Raw genomic sequence first — 6,060 nt, forward strand, 5'->3', positions numbered from 1 at the left:
TTGACAGAGACAGACAGATCACAAAGGTAGAAGGCAGGCAGAGAGAGAGAGGAGGAAGTAGGCTCCCTGCTGAGCAGAGAGCCCAATACAGGGCTCTCGATCCCAGGACCCTGAGATCATGACCTGAGCCGAAGGCAGAGGCTTTAACCCATTGAGCCACCCAGGTGCCCCTATAGTGGATCTTAACTTGGATGACAAGACCACGAGCAACGCAAGGGCAGGGAATCTCTTTCCTCACCATTTTGTAATTATGTATAATGCTGTGCCTGATGGGAGAGTAAAAAACAAAAAATTAATACAATAGAAGTAGCTGTGGAATTAGAATGAGAAAGAGGCAATTCCATTGATAATATCTAAAACAGTAAAATACCTAGTTATTTTTATTTATTTGTCATAGCAGGAGAGCTCAAGCAATGGGAGTGGGAGAGGAAGAAGCAGCCTCCCCTACCGAGCATGGGGCCCCATGCTGGACTTGATCCCGGGACACTGGGACTATAGCCCAAGCCGAAGGCCGTTGCCCAACTGATTCATCTGAGTACCCAACTAGGTGTAAGTTTTTTTTTTTTTTAATTAAAAAAAAATTTTTTTTTTTTTAAAGATTCTATTTATTTATTTGACAGAGATCACAAGTAGCAGAGAGGCAGGCAGAGAGAGGAAGGGAAGCAGGCTCCCCGCCGAGCAGAGAGCCTGGGATCATGACCTGAGCCGAAGGCAGAGGCTTTAACCCACTGAGCCACCCAGGCGCCCCTAGGTTTAAGTTTAAATGAAGTGGAAGACCTGTATACTGAAAACTAGAAAATATTGCTGAAAGAAATTAAAAGATAATCTAAACAAATGAAAGACATCCCATGTTCATGGACAGGAAGACTTATTATTATGATGTCAGTAGAACACAAAGTGACCAGTCCACAGATTAATGCAGTCCCTCGGTGTGCCTAGCTGGCTCAGTAGGAAGAGCATACCACTCCATCTCGGGCTTCCCAGTGTCAGTCCCACGCTGGAGGCAGAGAGGACTATGAACAAATAGCCCAGCCTTCTGCACCCCACCCCCCAGCAGAGGGCAGCACCTCTGTCTCACTTTTCCTCATTTCTGCCTCTTCACTGTTTACTCTTGGAAGTGCTCAAAAGAGCAGAGCCTCTCACTACCCCTCATCCCTCTCCCCTTTCTCCCTCCTGCTAGTGCTCTTGGTTTCTCAAGAATTTTTTTATTTACTTGAGAGAGAGAGAGAGAGAGAGCACAAGCAGGAGTAGCACCAGAGGGAGAAGCGTGCTCACCACTGAGCAGGGACCCCAACTCAGAGCTTGATCCTAGTGATGAAGTTCTAGAATCCTGGTGAGGTTCGGAGGGGCGAGGTCCGGATCCCACAGCTAAGAGACGTCTCTGGTGCAAAAGGTGGTTTATTAAACCACAGGGACAGGATCTGTGGGCAGGAAGAGTGGCTGCCCCGGGGGATGTGAGGAGTGGTCTATTATATACTTGCAAGTTGGGAGGGACTTAGGGATGGCTCTAAGGAATTTTGGAAGCAAGGTTTCTAGGGCCTTGAGGGGGCTAGCTATTGTTTGGGAAAAAGGTTATTTATTACCAGTAATAAAAACCTTCTCCTGGGACCCTTTAGATGTATATCAGTGGGTCATATGCTAGGGAATGATTGTCAACACTATCTTGGAGGTTTAGAGATAAAGTTTCCTAAAGGAATTGTTAAAGTAGACTTACAGGATCCTGGTTGGGGGTAGGAGGTCAGTCAGCCTAGGATTGTCCTTTGCCCTTAGCAAAGCCTCAAGGTGAGGGTAGTTGAGTCCCTAGAGGAGAGTCACTCTGCCTGTTTCAAGGGCTTATTAGTAGGTAAGGAAATTTTTTTTTAAGATTTTATTTATTTGATAGAGATCACAAGTAGGCAGAGAGGCAGGCAGAGAGAGAGGAGGAAGCAAGCTCCCTGCTGAGCAGAGAGCCCGATGCGGGGCTCGATCCCAGGACCCTGGGATCACGACCCCAGCCAAAGGCAGAGGCTTTAACCCACTGAGCCACCCAGGTGCCCCAGTAGGTAAGGAAATTTAATAATTTTTCTTCTGCCCCTGTTTCCCACATCACTAGCACTCTGGGATTGTGACCCGAATGGAAGGCAGATGTTTAATGGATGGAGCCACCCAGGCATCCCCAAAATTAGAAAGTTTGAACACACTTTTCTAAGTTTTTGGGTGTTAGTGACGTGCATCGCTGGTGGGTGTGCAGGCTAGTAGCCCTCATGCTGGGTAACTGGAGTATATACAGAAGCTACAAACACGTATGCCCTTGGACTCAGCAATCCCACTTGTACGAGTCTGTCTTGCAGACACAACACATGGAATATGACATAGATCCGGGGTTACACAGTAGGTATGAGCTTAAACATTAGAGCATTGTATATGATAGCAGAAGACTGAAAACACATAAGCGTCCGACTTTGTTAATAGATTATTACATACTCATAAAATGAATACTCTGCAGCTACAAAAAGAATAAGGAGGCTCTTTCCAAGCTGATACGGAAAGAGTTCCAGGATACATTATTAAGTGAGCTAAGCAAGGTACTACCTTTGTGTAGGAAAGGAGAAGATACAATACACAGTGATACGTGCTTATATTCACATTAAAAAGCCCAGGAAGGGGGCGCCTGGGTGGCTCAGTGGGTTAAGCCGCTGCCTTCGGCTCAGGTCATGATCTCAGAGTCCTGGGATCGAGTCCTGCATCGGGCTCTCTGCTCAGCGGAGAGCCTGCTTCCCTCTCTCTCTCTGCCTGCTCTCCATCTACTTGTGATTTCTCTCTGTCAAATAAATAAATAAAATCTTTAAAAAAAAAAAAAGCCCAGGAAGGACCAAGAAGTTAAAGTGCTCACTCATGTGTATGTGGATATAGATGATAATGGGGCAGATGGGAGAGAAACTTTTCATGGCATATCTTTTTATTTTCCCAGTGTAGAAATGCTGACTTTAAAATTAAACTGGTTTAGGGGTCCCCGGGGGCTCAGTCTGTTAAGGGTCTGCCTTCAGCTCAGGTCATGATCCCTATGTTGGGCTCTCCACTGGCAGGGAGCTGGGCTCCCCCTCAGCCTCCCTGCTGGGTGGGAAATCTGCTCCCTCTGCCCCTCCCCCTGCTTGTTTTCTCTCTCACTCTCAAATGATAAATAAAATCATTAAATGTATTTTTGTTTTTATTTTTTAAAGGATTTTATTTATTTATTTGCCAGAGCGAGAGAGCGAGCACAGAGGGGAGCGGCAGAGGGAGAGGAAGAAGCAGGCTTCCCGCTGAGCAGGGAGCCCAACGCCCAAGCCCAATGTGGGACTTGATCCCAGGACCCTGGGACCATGACCTGAACCTAAGACAGAGGCTCAACCAATTGAACCACCCAGGCATTCCTAGGTAAAATAAATAAATAAATAAATAAAAGGAGAGAAACACTAAAAACAAAAAACGTATGTTCTCTACTGTCAGGAATATACTCAGTTACATAACATGTATAATTATAAACATATCTTTTTTCTTTTTTGAAAATTGTGCTGGGGCGTCTGAGTGGCTCAGTGGGTTAAAGCCTCCGCCTTTGGCTCAGGTCATGATCCCAGGGTTCTGGGATCCAGCCCTGCTTCGCTCTCTGCTCTCTGGGAAGCCTGCTTCCCACCCCCTCCCCCCCACCTCCACCCCCTCACCTCGCCCCTGCCTGCCTCTCTGCCTACTTCTGATCTCTATCAAATAAATAAATAAAATCTTAAAAAAAAAGAAAATTGTGCAAAATATAATTTATCATCAGAACTCTTGGTGTAGGGCATAAACTTGTAGCAATGTTACAAATGGCAAGTTTGTGTTTGAAGTTGTATGCTTTATGCGACCTACTTATTGGTAATAAAAAGTAAGTTTCACTTAACTTCGCTGTAGGAAAGACAGTGATTTTTCTGTTGACTCCATAGAAGATGATAATACAAAATCATTGTCATATGAAAAGGCAGTCAAAGGATATGCAGTGAGAAAAGTAAGAAGTAATATAGACCTGCCTCAGTTACTTCATAAAGATACTTTTCTAGGCTGTAATCTGGATATTTGTCAGCTTTTTGACATTTTTAACTTGTTGTAATTTATTTTTTATTTATTTATTTTAAAAGATTTTATTTATTTATTTGACAGAGAGAGATCACAAGTAGGCAGAGAGGCAGGCAGAGAGAGAGAGAGAGAGAAGGAAGCAGGCTCCCTGCTGAGCAGAGACCCTGATGCGGGACTCAATCTCAGGACCCTGAGATCATGACCTGAGCCGAAGGCAGCGGCTTAACCCACTGAGCCACCCAGGCGCCCAACTTGTTGTAATTTAATTTCACATTCTCATTAAATATTTATTTCATACCTAATTTTGTATTATTTTTCTTTGTATTTTTTAAAGTAATCTCTGCCCCAAATGTGGGGCTCAAACGCACAGCCCTGAGATCGAGTTGCATGCTCTACCAACTGAGCCATTTAGGTGCCCTGTGTTGTTTTTCTTAAGGCTAAGCCATCAAACCCTAAGCTTTAAGACCCACAAAACCTGGGTCCAGCCTAGCTGGAGGCCCAATGGGGAGGGACTTGGAGGAGACAGGGACTCTGTCCACAGGTATTTTGTTTTGTTTTTAAGATTTTATTTATTTATTTGACACAGAGAGAGCAGAAGTAGGGGAACAGCAGGCAGAGGGAGAGGGAGAAGCAGGCTCCCCGCTGAGCAGGGAGCCCCATGTAGGACTCTATGCCAGAATCCTGGGATCATGACCTGAGCCTAAGGCAGATGCTTAGGAGGCTGAGCCACCCAGGCATCCCAGGGGTATTTTTAAATAGAAATATTGTGCTGTGTGTGACATACCCCACTTATTTCCTACTTTCTGTATGAAAGTTTTGGTTAAATGGGTATTTTTCACTTTAACATTTAACACAAAGTAGGGTGAGAGAGATTTGGATTAACAGCAGCAATGTGCGAAAAACTGTGGGGTTGGAACAGAGGTAGGAAGGTGGCTCTAGGACCAGTGGAAGAGGTGAGAGGCAGATTGCCTTTTTTTAATGTAAAGAGAGTTTACAGTGGGGGCGCCTGGGTGGCTCAGTGGTTAAGCCGCTGCCTTCGGCTCAGGTCATGATCTCAGGATCCTGGGATCGAGTCCCACATCAGGCTCTCTGCTCAGCAGGGAGCCTGCTTCCTCCTCTCTCTCTCTCTGCCTGCCTCTCTACCTACTTGTGATTTCTCTCTGTCAAATAAATAAATAAAGTCTTTAAAAAAAAAAAAAAAAAAAGAGAGTTTACAGTGGATACATCAAACAACTACAATGGCAAGATTTTAAGTGATTTTAATTTCTTGTCTGTACTTCTTTGTATAAGTGTATGCCATTTCTAGTAAACAATGTAGTAATTAGTCTTTTTTCTTTTTCTTTTTAATATTTTATTTATTTATTTAACGGAGATCAGGAGTAGGCAGAGAAAGAGGGGGAGGCAGTCTCCCACAAGAGCCCCATGTGGGGCTTGATCCCAGGACACTGGTATCAGGACCCCAGCCAAAGGCAGACGATTAACCCACTGAGCACCCAGGCACCCTTCTTTTTTTTTTTTTTTTTAGATTTTATTTTATTTATTTGTCAGAGAGAGACAGAGAGCACAAGCAGTCAGAGCAGCAGATGGAGGGAGAAGCAGGTTACCCTCGGAGGAGGGAGCCCAATGTGGGACCCGATCCTGGGACCCTGGGATCGTGACCTGAGCCAGAAGTAGATGCTTAACCGACTGAGCCACCCTTCTTCTTCTTTTTCTTTTTTTTTTTAAGTCTCTATTATATATCCAGCTTTCAAAGTCTGGATTCAGCTACCTTTTGGAACTACCTTTTGTCTTGCTTATTTTCTCAACTACCACACAAGCGGATTAGTTCATCCTGAGCTTCATAACTTCTATAAAAACTCAGCTCCAGGGTGTCTGGGTGGCTTAGTCGTTAAGCATCTGACTTTGGCTCAGGTCATGATCTCAGGATCGTGGAATGGAGTCTTGCATGGGGCTCCCTGCCTAGCGGAGAGTCTCTTTTTTTTTTTTTTTTTT

This window comes from Mustela nigripes, chromosome 10, assembly GCF_022355385.1.
Source record: "Mustela nigripes isolate SB6536 chromosome 10, MUSNIG.SB6536, whole genome shotgun sequence".
NCBI classification, from domain to species: Eukaryota; Metazoa; Chordata; class Mammalia; order Carnivora; family Mustelidae; genus Mustela; species Mustela nigripes.